The sequence below is a fragment of the Nilaparvata lugens genome, chromosome 3 (assembly GCF_014356525.2).
Source record: "Nilaparvata lugens isolate BPH chromosome 3, ASM1435652v1, whole genome shotgun sequence".
NCBI classification, from domain to species: Eukaryota; Metazoa; Arthropoda; class Insecta; order Hemiptera; family Delphacidae; genus Nilaparvata; species Nilaparvata lugens.
Genome location: NC_052506.1, coordinates 58,617,067 through 58,635,388, shown reverse-complemented (window position 1 = coordinate 58,635,388; position 18,322 = coordinate 58,617,067). Strand labels below are relative to the sequence as shown.

Genomic DNA, 18,322 nt, shown 5'->3' with positions numbered 1-18,322 from the left:
ACTCTGCATTAATGAACAATAAAAAGGAGCAAAAACTCACCAAATTGATTCCAATCTTGTCTACTTGCCCTTCAAAGCCTTTATTAGGTGTTTTGGTCAGATTCAGGGTGGGATGAAATCTGGGAAAAGACAGGTTTGCTTCCGGGCTGCCTTTTTGCGTTGATTCTGTTTTCAACTTGCAGGTCATACACTGTGTTTCGAACAAAGCTCAAACTGGATTCTTTATAAATCCGATTCAAATTAATTCAATTCAATACTATTTACGCTGTTATATTCATAATTCACACACACTACACTCAAACAATTATTTACAAGAAATTTCCAATCGAAATTACATGACAAAATACAAATTAGGTCTTGCACAACAACGGGGTGACTAGACAAGATGGACTGGGGCTTTTAACATCAACAAGGCCAAAAACAGCTGGACGGTCTGCGCTGGCGCAAACACAAGCCTGCTATTGGCAGAACTGCAGTCTGGGATTTTGGCACTACAGTTCGAATTCTCTGGCCAGACCAAGCCCCTCCAAACTCTTCTCAAAGTCTTCCTGCATTGAAAGAAAAGAGGAAAAAACAATCTACCAAACCATCAACACACCGAATAAAGACTGTTCAACAAAAGGAAGCTGCATCTCCTTCACCAGCATTTTCAGCACCTACATGGGACAAGGACAATGTGAATCTTGTACAAACAGACAGACAATTCTCACAAGATAACCCTACTGGAATCAGCTCCAAAATAAAAGATATAGAACAGCCAACACCTTACAAGCTGTTCAACCAACTTTTCTCAGATGATTTTTTGGAGCATCTAGTTTTTCAAACCAACCTGTACATGACCCAGAAGGCACTTCAACCCAGGCCGCCCAAAAGAGCTAGAAGGGAGGCTGGAGAAGAAGAAGATGATGATGATGAGGATGAGGATGAGAATGGCAACAAAAAAATCACTCAACAACAATTGAAGAATTAAAGTTATTCCTTGGAATTAATTTATACATGGGTATAAAAAAATTACCCAGCTATAGAGACTACTGGAGCACTCAGCCTGACCTGCATGACAACCTTGTTTCCAGTCTGATGCCCGTGAAAAGTTTCAGTCAGCTCCTGTCTCATCTTAATGTGAATGATAATGAGATGATGCCAAAAAGAGGGGATCCAGACTATGATAAATTGTACAAAATTTGGCCAATGTTGGACATCTTGTCAAAGACATTTTCAGACTCTTATAACCCTCATGAATGTGTTGCTGTAGACGAATCCATGGTAAAATGTAAAGGAAGATGCTTCATGAAACAATTCATGCGAGATAAACCAATAAAACGAGGTTATAAAATATGGATGAAATTTGAAATCTACACAGGAAAACTGAAGAACTCAGTAGAAATGGGATTAGGTGAGCGTGTTGTCTCTCAATTCTGTTCAAGTCTTGCTGGAAAAAAACAAATAGTGGTGATGGACAACTTTTTCACATCGTATCCACTTTTTTTGAGATTGAAAGAAAATAGTATTTCAGCTTGTGGAACGGTAAATCAGGCAAGAAAGCATTTACCAAAGCTCACAGATGACAAACTTCTGAAAAGAGGAGAATTTGATTGGAGTGTTAGAACCATGGTATTTCTGTGTACAAGTGGAAAGACAATAAGTGTGTGAACTTGATGTCAAATTACCATAACCCAAATGATACATTATCTGTGCAAAGAAGAGAAAAGGATGGAACAAAAATCAGTGTACCTTGCCCAAAAATTCTCCCTGACTACAATGGAAATATGAATTTTGTGGACAATTTTGATAGGTTGAAAGGTGACTATTGCATCGACAGAAAAAGTAAAAAGTGGTGGCCAAGATTATTCTATCATTTTCTTGATTGCTGTGTTATAAATGCGTTTATAATGCACAAGGAATTAAACATGCAGCAGCTTTCCAATAAAGATTTTAGGAGGAATATTTATATGGACATGTTCTCCAGTAAACTGAGGGAGAAAATTGGAGCTGAGAAACCGTTGCCAAAGCCAGTGCTGTCAGTTGTGGAACGTCGACAACATAAGCCTTTTGTTCCTGCAAACATCCGTTTGGAAGAAAATAAACATCGGGCAAGAAGAGGATCTTCAAGAAGATGTGCAAAATGCAGCACATTGAAAAAACCTGTGTGCACCATCTGGTTTTGTATAACTTGCAATGTGCCATTGTGTCAGAGAAAGGACAAACCATGCTTTGATGACTGGCATTCAAAGTAATTTTATATGTGATAATTTTTTTATTATACTATTATTATTCAATAATTAAGTATTTTTATTTCATATTCTAAATCCCCATTCACTCAAATGTCCAGTAGAGCTGGTGCCAAAAATTAAGGTGATTTTCTCACAGACAACAGCTGATATAAAGCATCAATGGTTTCATTCGATTTTAAAATCATCAGCTGGGCATAAATTATAAATCTAATAGTCTATATCAGCTGTTTTAGAGCACAAGCCACTGACAAAACCACCTAATGTTTGGCTTCAGCTCTATCACTTGATACAATATGTGGTCAGTGTAAGTAACTATGTTTCAAGTATAAGTATATGGGGCGGTGGTTAGTGTCAGTAACCACTTTTGATAAGGGATTATCTCATTTGGAAATTAATATTAATTTTTTTAAATATTTTTTCAATGATATTAAATGCCATATAATTTAGGTAATTTCACTTTTTTAATGTAATTTGATACTTTTGTACTGTGCCCCTCTAGCACATTGTGATGAATTTTGATGCCCTTCAAAGAGCTATGGTTTACTATATTATTAGCTCGTTGCTTTACCCAAAGATCTTAAACGGTGTACACACGTACGTTTGCCTCGGGTGAGCATACGTGTATGGGCTTGCATTCGCACGTCTGGACACTGTTCGCTGAGGCATGTGGGCGAACCGGAACCCTGTCGGTATTTTGGCGTGCTCAAAGGCGCCTCGGGCGAGCATTGAATGTACGTGTCTATCAAATCATCTTGTGTTTGTTTTATTATATCAATCAGAGTTGGTAATTAAAATTGTAATCTTTATATGATATTATACGTTTTAGATAGCTAGGCTATCTATAGTGAGATTTATTCAAACTTTGAACTAGTATTCTTTGGTCAATCTTGAAGCTAATCTTTTGGAGAATCTTGTTTTGTCATGTGTATGAGCAGAGTTAGTTTAAAATGGACAGAAACTTAGTATTTGATTCAATTTATAGCTAATTTCGTTAAAGAAGACTGTAAATTTTGTGGGACAGTGTTAAGTGCTTTGATTAGGTCATTAAAACTTCTGGAATTATTGTAGAAATTTTCTTTTTTTTGAGATTCAGAATAGATATTGGAAACCAACAAATGAATCGCCTAATGCCAAGAATCTCAAAGTTAGGGACAAACGTTCTTGTAAAATTATTGCTTTCCTCATAATGGTATCATTTGTTTGGATAACTAGTTGAATTAGATTCAATATATTAACAAAATAATGTTTTGACATCTCAATAAAGTTTGAATTGTCAATCTCATATCTTATGTGATGTAGCAATTTATTTCCTTACTTCAACCTACTATTGTTCAACCCACCAACATTGTTTGTTGAGTTTTATTTTCGATTTTATTATACAAGTCATTAAAATAAATGATACAGCTGCATTTTGTAATAATTTTATCTTTAATGATGGAATGACGCCATTGTTGTCATGATGTGGAAATAAATTACATCTACCATGTCTTCGCGTCGTCTGCAAATCAGATAGCTTTTTGAATGCTGGGGCATATGTGGAAGGCGTCCACAAGGACGTACAGTGAATGCCGAGGCATGTGTACATACGATTGTTCGCGCGAATCTGTCCGGACGTGTGTACAAGGCTTTAATGTGTTACACGGCGATCTGAGGGCAGCCATGACAGAGAGAGGCAAGAAGAGCCTCTATTGCCAGTCTGCCACTGCAGGAATAGGTGTGTTTTGTGAATTAAATTGATTTCTATGACTAATTATTATATTTATGATGATGATGGTATTTCAAACTTGACTGAATTGAACTATGGACATCAGCTAATATTATATGATCATGTTAGGCCGGTATTAGATAGTAATAGTATTAGCCGGTAACATGAAAAAAGATGAAAATATGATTTTGTACAACTTATTTCATATGATCTGCATATGACAGGAATATTACCGTCCAATACCGGCCTCATTTTTTTGACTATCATACTTCGCCTTCTTGTTTTGATCTTGTAGAGATAATGTAGATAAGTACCGTAAGCTGGTATCAAAGAAACGTTTCCATAAACTAGTTTTTTCGAATTCCCTACTCAAAATAACATGAAAAATAATCCAATTTCTAAAATCATAATTTTGCAGTTATGGTATGGCATTTCAACTTAGTAGAGCACTTGTATGGCTGAGCAGTATTAACACTGTAGCTTGGGCTACATTAATTTCACCAAGGCTTCAAGTAAAGCAACTCAAACAATTAATTTTATGGATGCATAACAACTGTAATATATTTAAAATGTTCAATGGAAATTCAATGTAGTATTTATCAAATATAACTGATTTCCACCTTGTCTTTTATGCAAGCTTCCATTATATCAATAGGGCCATTCAAATTTTTTGCCGCTCTCTGTCATGGCTGCCCATGTTCAATTCGTAACAGAAATAGCGGCCACTCTATAGCTTACTATATTCAGTGAACTCTAAACTAACTGGAACGGACTGTCCAATGCTTAGCTACAACCAAAAGTGTGTAAGGCGGAGTGAGTGAGACAGGCCTACCTGTGTGTGGGATTCCCTTCTCTCTCGTACTCATACATTTAAGCAGGTTGTTGCAGCTCTTGAGTACGATTTTTCATTTTTAAAGTTGAAAAACGGATTTGAATGAGTATTAGGGCTATTAGTATTAGATCACAACCTTTTCTCTTAAATATTGTGATGTATTTGTAGTGAAATGCATAGAATTGAATAAAAATACGACCGAAAAATGGTGATGTATTGTGTTGCATTTGGATGCAAGAATGGGCATGTTAAAGGAAATGAAATACCATTTCACAGGTAAGTCAAAAATTTTTATTCTGTTAATTAATTTAAAGAAATCTTTTTGTTTTACATACATTTCCAATACTTCTTTCTATATTGATCAGTTTATTTGACCAAAAATAAAACAACAAATTTGGTTATATTCCTAGTAAGTTATACCGTACTGTGATAGTTTCTATGTTTATTGAAAATTTCGGCCTACTTTATAGCATCTAAAATAAAAAACATAGTTGAAGAACAAATTAATCCTTATTCAAAAAATAATAAATAATATCTGATGCAGAAATTGTGAATGTTTCCCTACAAAGACTATCATTCATTCTATCACACATTCTATGTATGATGTAATTTATGGATATAAATTTGGTGTTAAGCATCCACATATAATGAATATAGTATATTTATCATAATATTTGTATATGGTATAATATTATAAATTTTTCTATGGTATTAATATAAATTTAGTGTAAGTAGCAGCATATAATACTAATAGAATCTGATAGTATAATACTATAATCTAATAGAATCTATAAGTATGGAAAAATAAACATTTAATGAATTTAAACACAGCTTTACAATAATGATTAATAATTCTGTGTTATCATCATGAGATGACATAATTTATTTTAGGTACCTACTTTTATTTTGAAAATTATGATATTGCTATCAGCTGAATTGTAATTAATTTTTGAAATCTTCCCATTTCAAATAAATTTAATAATCATTCAATTTACAATTATAAAATAATTTTATGTGTATAATTATAAGTGTATTATTGTTTATATAATTTATAATTATAAAATAATTATTATTTAGCATATTTACTGTTTGCTTATCATATGGTCATAATTATAATACAATTGATATAATGTTTCTTCATAGATTTCTTTGCATCATTTCTGAAACTCCCACACTGATTTGAAAATAATGGTATCAGAATACCTAGTATATTGCTATCATTACATAATTTAATAATCCTGTGTTATTGAATCATCATATTTATATTATTTACCTACTTTTATTGTGAAAAATATGAGATTGGACTATGAGCCTGTTTTTTATTCCCAATCATTTCATGACAGTTTATATTTGTCCTTGTTAAATAAATAAAAATAAATAAATAATACGCTTCTCTTGAATCTGGCCCAAAGTTATTCCCATGTTTGTGAAAAGTTGACAATACTAAAACTACTGCAGTCACAAATAAAAAAAATCTTTTCCTTATTAATATTCAACCTATTTCATTATTTTTGCTCTCAAAAAGTTAACAATGAACTGCTTAATAAAGGAAAAATAACGCTTCCGTGGAATAAGACATACAATATAGAAATAAAATAGAAATTGGGACTGTGCAATGCATTCTCCAGTAAGAGCCAATGCGTAACAAAATGAACGAATCCCACAGCAATGCGGGTTGCCTATCTTTACCAGCTGCCTCACTTTTTTTGTGTTGCTAGTCCATTCCAGTTAGTTTAGAGTTCACTGACTATATTCAGTGAACTCTATACTAACTGGAACGGGCTGTCCAATGCTAAGCTACAGCCAAAAGTGTGTAAGGCGGAGTGAGTGAGACAGGCCTACTTGTGTGTGGGATTCCCTTATCTCTCGTACTCATACATTTAAGCAGGTTGTTGCAGCTCTTGAGTACGATTTTTCATTTTTAAAGTTGAGAAACGGATTTGAATGAGTATTAGGGCTATCAGTATTAGATCACAACCTTTTCTCTTTAATATTGTGATGTATTTGTCATAAAATGCGTAGAATTGAATAAAAATATGACCGAGAAATGGTGATGTATTGTGTTGCACTTGGATGCAAGAATAGGCATGTTAAAGGAAATGAAATACCATTTCACAGGTAAGTCAAACATTTTTAGTCTATTAATTAATTTGAAGAAACCTTTTTGTTCTACATACATTTCCAATACTTTTTTCTATATTGATCAGTTTATTTGACCAAAAATAAAACAACAAATTTGGTTATATATTCCTAGTATACGGTGATAGTTTCTATGCTAATTGAAAATTTAGGCCTACTTTATAGCATCTAAAATAAAAAAACATGGTTGAAGAACAAATTAATCCTTATTCAAAAAAGAATAAATACAAATGATTAATAGTTCTGTGTTATCATCAAGAGATGACATAATTTTTTTCCTCCACCTACTATCAAAAGTCTCATTTTACACCCTGGAATCGAATACTAAAGTACTACTTTTCCTCCCATGGGACTAAAAATAATTCCCAGCGGGAAAAGTGATCACTTTTACTCCCAAGGGAGTAAAAATAAACCCATAAGATTAACATGGGAAGAAGTCCGACAACGCCGCGATTGAAGAATGAGGAATGTGGCAACACTGTCGTGGTCGGTAGAGGAAAAGTAGAAGAGCTCTATTTCGATCTTTGGAATATTTTAGCTCTAGGAAATAAGTAGCTCTATTTCGATTGTTAGGTTATGTTCAACCGTTGGTGGATATGAAAAAGTACACACCTCTAACGTCATCGGCATCTCTACGAGAGCGTTCATCTAAAGGTACGTTTTCGTTTATGCGAACTTTTCCGCAGTCGACGACGGCAAGCATTGTTGACATTCATATTGTCCAAATTTCAAGTGTGCTAAAACAGCTGATTAAATAACTTTTTCATTATTTGTCTTTATTAATAAAGAAATAAACATTTTCAATAATATCAAAATATTGCCATTTAAAAGTATAAAAAAGTATAAGCTCAACCTGCTCCATTAAAACATAATTTAACATAATCTTTTAAGTTATGTAGACAGATTGAAATCTACCCAATCTGAGATTCTCTCCCTGTCATGGTCGACGACGGCATTTACGCATAAACGAAAACCCACTTTAACAGAGACGACTGAGCGTGTCTGCACAGAAAACAAGATTGCAGGTTATGTTTTTTCTTGGTTACCTACTAAGATCTTCGAAATCCGCTACCGGTATTGTAGAAGTTATTTTCGGTTTTCTATAAAATGGAAAGTGAGAGTGATGAGGAGTTTGTTCTAACTCCGCCGAACATTCGACACAAAGCTGAAAATGTAACTGAAAATTTGCTTCCGGAAAAATCAAAGGAACTATACATCAAGCGATACGATTTATTCGTTGAATGGTGCAAGAAGAATTGTGGTGGAACAGTAAGAATTTCAGAAAACGTAATCCTTGTTTACCTCTCACAACAAGCACAGGTATGTAGCCCAAGTTATTTATGGACCATTTATTCAATGTTGAAAGCAACAATTATTGTGAAACACAACATAGACATCAGTAATTTTACGAAAGTGGGTGCTTTTCTGAAAAAGAAAAATGTAGGCTATCAACCTAAGAAGTCTAAAACATTCACCAAAGAGGAGGTAAATAAATTCCTGTTAAATGCTCCAGATGAACAATACTTATTGAAAAAAGTAGCCTTGATTTTTGGTATTTGTGGAGCTTGCCGAATGGGTGAATTGTGCAATATGACTGTTAGTGACATTGAGGACAAAGATTCAATTCTCATAGTTAATGTACCTGATTCTAAAACCAACAAGGGACGTGTTTTCACTGTGATCAATGGCACACAACGAGACATAGACTACTTATATTATTTCAGAAAGTATTTAAATTTAAGACCAAAGACAACAAAATCACCCCGGCTATTTTTAAGTTTTAAAAATGGGAGATGCTACAATCAAGCCATGGGGAAAAATTCCCTGGGAAAAATACCCATGAGTATTGCACAATACTTACAACTTCCCAATCCTAACTTGTATACTGGACACGCTCTAAGGCGGACTTCAGCTACTTTGCTGGTTAATGCTGGAGGAACAATGACCCAGCTTAAAAGACATGGCGGATGGAAGAGTACTACTGTCGCCGAAGGCTATATTGAAGAATCAATTGGAAATAAAATACAAACAGCAAACAGGATTTTGAACCAAACAACAAGCAACATTGATTTAAATCACACTTCATCTGGGCCTATGCCAGTGGCCACAACACACCAGCTTCAATCCAGTTCCAGCGATGTTGATGAAACTTCAACTAGGCCTATGCCAGTGGCTGCTACGCACCAGTTTCAATCCAGTTCCAGCGATGTTGATGAAACTTCAACTAGGCCTATGCCAGTGGCTGCAACGCACCAGTTTCAATCCAGTTCTGTTCTATCAACCCCGAACACGGTCTTTCAAAATTGTGATGGGTGCACAATAACAATAAACAATTACTATCAGAAGTAGGCTTTTACACTATCAACAATCATCTCTATCAACAATCATCATCTATACTATAAACTATAAACTATCTATATATAATAGTTAATATGCGACATGGAATTTTGTGACTCATAAGGAAACTATAAACTATCAACTATCAACTAGCAACTATCAACAAATTATTATCAGAGGTGAGCTAAATTTTGTTTTTAAAAAAATAGTGTGAAAGCGTGAAGATGTAGTTAAATTATTCATTGTTATAGGTATTGGTGTAGGTGGAGGAAAAATGTTGTGTGCATCACGGGACTAAAGTACTTATTCTCCCTCAGGGAAATTGTCGCCCTCGGCTACGCCATCGGGCGACAACAGTTTCCCTCATGGAGAAAAAGTTGCACTTTAGTCCCTAGATGCACAAATAACTATTTCAGGTACCTACTTTTATTTTGAAAAATATGATATTGCTATCAGCTGAATTGTGATTAATTTTTGAAACCTTTCCATTTCAAATAAATAATCGTTCAATTTACAATATTATAGTAATTATTGAGCATATTTTACTGTTTGCTTTTCATATGGTCATAATTATAATACAATTAATATAAATGTTTCTTCATAGATTTCTTTCCATCATTTCTGAAACTCCCACACTTACATGATTTGAAATGTTATCAGAATACCTAGTATATTGCTATCATTACATATTCAATAATCCTGTGTTATTAAATCATCATGAGTCCACATAATAATTCATTTTATTCACCTACTTTTATTGTAAAAAATATGAGATTGTTATCAGCTGAATTGTAATTAATTTTTGAAACCTTTTAATTTCAAATTGTTCATTTTACTATGGTAATTATGTAGCATATTTTACTGTTTGCTTATCATAGTCATATAATATAATAAAATGTTTCTTCGTTATTTGCTCCATTTCTGAAACTCCCACTCTTATATGATTTGAAATTACACCAATGCATAATATTCATACATAAATAATATTCTACATTCATAGCCTGCTGTAAGTAGGCCTATATTATTAAATTGAGATATTTCCTTAAACAATAAATCATAAATATTTCCTTTAACAATAACAATAAATCATATAATCCAAAAAACAATAGTATATCCTATTAAAATAAACATAAGACTGTGTTTAATAGTTTCAATTAAACACAGCCCTCCTTTGGACTGTGTGTATGAACAAAATTCGGGATTGGAATAATAAGGACAATCAGCCTGTTTTTTCATTCCCAATCATTTCATGACAGTTTATATTTGTCCTTGTTTAATAAATAAAAATTAATAAATGATACACTTCTCTGAAATCTGGCCCAAAGTTATTCTCTTGCTTGTGAAAAGTTGACAATACTAAAACTACTGCAGTCACAAATGAAAAAAATCTTTTCATTATTCATATTCAACCTATTTCATTATTTTTCTCTCAAAAAGTTAACAATGAACTGCTTAATAAAGGAAAAATAACGCTTCCATGGAATAAGACATACAATATAGAAATAAAATAGAAATTGAAACTGTGCAATGCATTTTCCCATAAGAGCCAATGTGTTACAAAACTACGAATCCCACAGCAATGCGGGTTGCCTATCTTTACCAGCTGCCTCACTTTCTTTGTGTTTCTAGTCCATTTCAGTTAGTATAGAGTTCAGTGGCTATATTACTATATTTTAGCTCGTTGATAACAATCTGTCAGATCGCAGATAGAGCGCCTATGTCACTAAAGGTGTGTTTTCGTAACGGGCAGACGACAGAATTCACTTTAAATAAGCATTTGTTCTTATGGGAGTGTTCACCCATCGGCAGAAAGTTGAGCAGAAAAAAAGAACTGTTCAAATCAGAGACGAACTGTCGTTCATTTCGCCGTTCATTTTAAGGCCTATTATCAGTTCATCACAATGCTATTTTGCTTCTACCAATCACTGCTCGTGAACCGTTTTGTCGAAAAAGAACTAATTTCGGGATTCTGTCGACGGGAACAGACAGCTTCGAAATATTTTTCTGCTCTGATCACGTGACACCGGCAGAATAATAATCTTTCTCTGGATCAGACGCCATGTTCTTTTTAACCTCAATCTTTAATTTTTGGATGGTTTGTTTTGATATATTATTTTGCTGTTGGTTGTTAGATTTCGGATTGCTACTATTATACTGTGAAATTAATTTGTAGTAGAAAATTGAGGTATAAAATATTTCCATTGGTTTCTTTATTCTTATAATTTTTACAAGAGAAATTGAAAATGGATTTACAACAGAAAGGCGTGAAATTCGTTATTAATTTGATGCGACAGTTCAAAGTTTTGTACTTTCCAGACCTGCACAACGAATTACCTATTTGAAAAATAGAATATGGTTGAAAATTGCTGATGTGATAGAGGATTCAAGTAAGTAGACTTAAATTTCTCATAATAAAGTAGGCTAGATCTACTGTACACAATTTGATATAATTTTTATAAGTAGCCTACCAGCATGTTTACAATTTTTATTCAGGTAGTCTACTTTAGTAGGCGTTTAAAAACAGTCAAAAAAACAAATAACGATTTTTTAGTAAATTGGCTCAAAACAGGGAAAGGGAAATAGCTACAAATGCTAGAGATAGAGTAGCACAAGATGGTAAGGTTTTTAGTATTTATCATCAAAATATTCAGTATCTTCGCAACAAAATTGACAGATTAGAAGTATTTCTTAAACAGGAGGATCCTGACATTGTTATTTTCACAGAGCATGGCTTAAAAATAAAGGAAATAAATCAAGTGAGGATTCCAGGCTATTCACTGAGATCAGAATTTTGTAGAATAGCTCATAGAAGTGGTGGTGTATGTATATTCACTAGCAATGCTAAACAAACCCAAACTTATGAACTGGATTTTGTTAAGAGATTTTCTGTTGAGATGGATTTAGAGGTGACGGGACTAAGGTTAAAAATTGATGATCGATTTGAGGTAGCAGTGTTAGGTATCTATAGGTCACCAAATGGAGATTGGCAAAAATTTTGTGAGCTGCTCCATACACTTTTGGAAATTACAACCGCTCGTTTCACAAATGTTATAGTAGTAGGAGATTTCAATACCGATTTTGCCAGGCAGGATAAAATGACAGAGGATATTAGAGATATTATTAATATGAATAATTTAGAAATTGAGGTCCACGAATATACAAGAGTAACTCGAACTTCACAGACAATTATTGATAATATCCTCACAAATATAGAAGGTTGTGATGTCAGGTTAGGTAGCTCAGATCTATCAGATCATAACTATCAAATTTTAGATGTTAAGTTGCAGGGCCAGAATCCAAGCAGAAAAAAAACTTTTGTGAAAGAAATTCAGCAATATGAGATAGGAAATATAAATTGTTTGAAGCAGGAACTGCTTCAAGAAAATTGGAGTAGTGTTTATAACAGTTGTAACCTAAATTACAAATATAAGCAATTCATTGATACTCTAAGATTTCACATTAGTGTATGCTGTCCAATAAAAAAAGTCAAAGTAAAAAGTAAATTGAACAAAGTAGATGAATGGATAACTGAAGATATTCTTACTCAAAGAAATATTGTTAGGGAAGCTTATGAGGAATTTAAATTAGTGAGGGATGTTCCGAGTGAAGTCAAATACAAATGTCTAAAGAAAAACTATGCAAAAGAAGTGAGGAAAGCTAAGTGTAAGAAAACAGCTGAAATATTAACAACTAGTACCAATTTTAACTCTGCTGTTTGGGAGGTAATTAATAGAAATAGGAGAGCAGCTCAAAAAGATACAGTTACTAATGTCCCTAGGATAATCGATGAACATGGAAATTATATGGATGATAGTATAGACATTTGTAACTTTTTCAATAAGTATTATCAACAGGTTGCATATAATCTCCAAAAGTCACTGAACACTAATACTTGTAATACAACTACATTAAATGCTGAGCCAATTGAAAAGGTATTTAAATTTCATCCATTATCAAGAGATGAGTTGTCAAGAATAATAAAAAATTTGAATAACAAAAAAAACAGTAGGATTGGATGGGGTCTCAAGCAAAATTTTAAAAGAATGTGAAAATGAATTACTGGACCCTCTATTGCATCTCCTTAATACTTCACTAGAGCAGGGTATTTTCCCTGATGATCTGAAACAAGGAAAAATTTTGCCAATTTTCAAGAGCGGTGATTCTGAAAGAGTTGAAAATTATAGACCCATTAGTATTCTAAATGTAATAAGTAAAATTTTATAAGAGTAGTTTTAAATAGGCTATTGATGCACCTGGAAGAAATTAATTTCATATGTGATGAACAGCATGGGTTCCAGAAAGGGAAATCTACTAAGACTGCAATAGTATCCCTTGTTGAAAGACTAATAGATATAATAGATTCAGGTGAGAAGGCAGCCGCAATATTTCTTGATTTATCCAAAGCTTTTGATTGTGTGAACCATAGAATATTATTTGAAATACTAAAAACTGTAGGTGTGAATGGTATAGAACTAAAATGGTTTGAATCATATCTCATAGGTAGAAACCAGTGTGTTGAGCTTACCAAGGTGGATGGGAATGAAATAGTAAAAATTAAATCTCAAAAACTGGAGGTCCAGGCTGGAGTACCTCAAGGCTCAATTCTGGGTCCCTTACTGTTTCTGTTGTATGTGAACCAATTACCAAAAGAGTTAAAAGATCACAGAGCTCTGTTGTTTGCTGATGACACATCGCTTATCTTTAACAATTATTTATTAGATAGTCTAGAAATAAATGCTTTTACTGGAGTACAGTCAATTGTCCAATTCTTGAAGCAAAGGCAATTAACAATAAATAGTAAGAAATGTCAATTCCTACAATTCAAAAGTAAATATAATTCAGTAGAGGATAGAGAAATAAATGTGTTTGTAGAGGAAAATGAATTAGACCAAGAAGAGAAAGTAGCATTCTTGGGAATTTTATTGGACAGGAAATTAACATGGCATCCTTACATTGAGAGGATATGTAATAATATATCATCTGGGGTATTTGTCCTGCGGCAGCTTGCCAGGCTGAATGATAAAAAACTACTGCTAACTGCTTACCATGGACTTATACTATCTCATATTAGGTATGCTATTTTAGTATGGGGTAATTCATCTCAACAAAATATGGACAGGGTGTTTAAGATTCAAAAGAAGGCACTCAGATGTATAGAGAAAGTGAATAGGTTAGACTCTTGTAGGCCTTTATTTAAAAAGCTTGGTCTATTAACTGTGCCATCTTTGTATGTATATGAAGTAGTAATGCATGTGAAAACGAGTGGTGTGATCCAGAATTCAGATGTTCATGAGTATAATACGCGAAACAGAGCAGATTATCATATAATGGGTCACAATAGTAGGTTATTTGAACAAAAACCAGATTATATTGGTAGGAAATTTTATAACAAGCTACCTCAAATCTTGAAAAGTAATGATGATTTGAAGATTTTCAAAAAACAAATTAAAAAATATTTAGTTGATAGAGCTTTTTATAGTGTACAAGAATTCCTTTCAAACCTAAACTAGGTTGAACTACTTAGTGTTAGAATCATTATGTAATAACATGACTTGTCTTATACTCCATGACTGGAGTCTTTAGGACGTAATCTTAAAAAAAAAAAAAAATTAAAACTAAAATAGTAATGTATTTGAAACACTTATTCATGCTCTATTGATCAATATATTGCGTGATCCCAGGTATATCAATGTAAATAGTATAAATTAAAACAGGAGACACACAACATAGATGGATTAAAAACACTGAAAAACTTACATTAGAATCGGAAATTTTCGAGGAACTGTGTCCCTTTTCTCGACTGAGCAGAGAGTGTGTAATGTAAGTTTTTTAGTGTTTTTAATCTATCCATGTCGTGTGTCTCCTGTTTTAATTTATATTATAAAACTTTAAAGTGTTTTCTGTTATGTGCTACAAATGTAAGTAGGCTATATACTTGTAAGTAGGCTATAGTATATAGTCTAATGTAAGTAGGCTATAGTATACTATACACTATGTGAATAGTTTATTGAGGCCCAGTTCACTTCTAATTTATTCAAAGTCCAAACTATGTATTATCATTGATGATTAACTTCACTTTATCTCCAAAATGGATATATGTTGAAAGATTAAATATGTTTCTTTTTTCAGGTACCATTTACAAACAAAATATTGAAGAGAATGTGCTCGAAAGGAAATTCATATGAATTCTTTTTTGTTGACCAGGATGGAAAAAGTCATTGGAACCCATAGTTAGAATAAGAATAAGTTAGGTAAGATAAAATTCCACTCATTTTTTAAACTTTATATAGGCGATGTCATTTTATACAGTTTCACATTTTTTTAAAAAGTTTATCCACTTCGATGTTTTATTATCGATCTGATGTTAGTTATTCAATTAGTAAGACATAAAGCTATGGTATGTGACTAAAATAATTAAAAACCTGACTGAATTTTGAAATCATTAATAGCTTACAGTATACAATATTTCAAAACAACGTGAAACCACATGAGATTAAGATGGACAGTTGAGAAGAGTGTTTAAAAAACAATGTATTCACTTATCATTCAGGGAATAGAGTTGTTCATAATATTTGGGATTCCTTCCATAAAGAAATAATTTATGTAACAGAATCTAATAATGTGATAACATTAAATACATAATTTGATGTTAAAATGTTATCACATTATTAGATTTTGTTACATAAATTATTTCTTTATGGAAGGAATCCTAAATATTATGAACAGCTCTATTCCCTGAATGATAAGTGAATACATTGTTTTTGAAACAATCTTCTCAACTGTCCATCTTGATCTTGAGTGAATTTTGAACTTTATGAATGACCATACATTAGAACTATGAATAGATGACTTCAAAAATTCACTCAGCAAGTGCTGGTAGAAAACACTGAATAATAGCTTTAATGACAGTGATTCCACCTTTTAAAATTTATGATTGAATTCATGGATGAAATACCTGCATTATTTTGAGATTTATGTATTTACAGTTTGGTATTCATTTTCAAATCACTTAGTTCTACTTATAATGTTGTAGATAATCATCATTTCAGATTAAGCAATTAATTGATTATATTTCGATTTGTTTCATTAAACTTGTTTCTTTAAATATAGAACCAATAATTACTTTATGCAGTACATTTTGGAAGAGTTTAGTAAACCGAACGGTCGAGAAGTAGGCCTACTGACCACAGAAATAAATGAATTGTTCATGGTATCCAAAAATGTGTTGTTCACCAACAAGTTCTTTTGACCTTGGAGCACACTGATTAATCCCAATTCCTGCATGGAGATTTATTTATTTATTCAATCAATCATTCAGAATTACACAACTTACAGATTGATGCCAATAATAATTCAACTGATTGTTGGTTTATTGGAATTTCTCATATAATATTACTTTGTCATTATTGGGGGGTCTCTTCCCAAGAAATATAATTAAAAACTTATACAGATTACAAACAATCAATTTCAGAATTCACTTTGCAAAGTTTTTTTTATAATGAATAATAAATAATTATCAATAACTTTTTGATTTCAGGCCTAGAGGTGTACCAGCCAGAAGTAGAGGATGACAAAGAAAATCAACTATGAATAATATTCCATGGATATGATTCATGTATGATGTAGTAGCCTACAGAAGAAAGAGATGGACTAATCTAAGAAATATATTCATTTTTTCAGTACATCTTGATGTTTTTATTTCATGTTATTCATAATAATATCTTCTTCTTCTGATCGCTCCTGCAAACTGCTGCAATTCAGGTAGTTTTGAATTATACAGCAAGTGACATGAAGCTAATAAAATGAGTTTTGATGGTTTTTACTTGAGGGATTTTTAAAATTATATTCAACCCAACAGCATCGAACTCTTATTAACGACTTTATTGGTTCTGTAAGGCTTCTACTTTTTTTGAAAATAATAACATTATTTAACATTGCTGACTAGCAAATGCTAGAGGTAACGTGTAGTTAAATAATAGACTTGAATTGAATATAACATAGGGTATCACAATTATGTATTGCATTAAGAATTAAGTAATAGTACTTATGTACTGCATTGAAGGGGTAATAATTCTTTGAATATGAAAAATAACTCAAGCAAAAGTTGAAAATATTATGTTCCAAGCCACATCAAATATAATCACTTTCAATTCTACCTTCTAGGCTATATTTCCAAGGCTTTGATTAAAATTAATAAGTTTTTAGAACATTATAGTGAATAAGGAGATTGAATGGCTACTCTAGTTCTAATTAATACCCTAATAAAGTATTAATTTTAATAGGGCAACTTCAATGTTTAATAATTATAGAAAATAACTAGTAGGCCTACCCTAAAATATTCAAAATAAGCATGAGCATGCAGTTTCTAATTATGTCATTGTCAAGAGAGTCCTTATTGAACAAGTCGAAACTAATCATGTTTCATTTTGGAATATCACAAGGGAACTAGTTACCTTCTATAATTAATAGATATTTATCCATTTTAAAATAGGCTATGTGTTTTTTAAAGTACCATAACAGAACCTGTTTATTCTAGCAATATATAGTTATATGAACAATAATTATTAGAATTAGTTCGCCTGTTTGAATACACTTTGTACATGTCATATGTGTTACAGTAATCTAATATAATAATAATAATTTTTAATATTCGTATAGCTTTTACTGGGTAGGAGTCCCTAATTGAACCTTGCCTGAAAAGGCATATTGATTTAGACAGGCAATGGGCCTCACGATTCTTATTTAAGTATATCAGCCGGGACCGTACCTATCCAATGATCAAAAAGGGGACTAAAATTGCCTAAAAAACGTTAACAATATTTATTTCTCTTGGTGTAATATAACCCGTAGATTCCAAAAATGCCAAAAGTAAAAGCACTCATTTATTAATTTGATTTTTTTTCGATAGAGCTTCAATAGGCCGCTATAGGCCTTCGAAGTTGAATACGGTACTCATTGTAGGTAGGCCTACCTATACACGATGTGATTCAAAGAACATGCATTGACTCTGAAAGCAATTGATTCTAGTTAATAAAATAATAATAATATATATTATTAATAATGGAATGCTTCTAGTTA

At 32.5% G+C, this 18,322-nt stretch overlaps 1 protein-coding gene and 1 long non-coding RNA gene across 2 annotated transcripts in view; one reads left to right on the top strand and one right to left on the bottom strand.

Moving 5' to 3' along the window:
• Positions 1-18,322, bottom strand: part of LOC120350511 — a 30,013-nt gene that overhangs the window by 10,668 nt on the left and 1,023 nt on the right. The gene's annotated exons all lie outside the window — the stretch shown is intronic.
• LOC120350512 lies at positions 11,159-17,030 on the top strand. Its single transcript, XR_005570822.1, has 3 exons — positions 11,159-11,631; positions 15,374-15,495; positions 16,782-17,030. It is a non-coding gene; the product is annotated as an uncharacterized LOC120350512 (long non-coding RNA).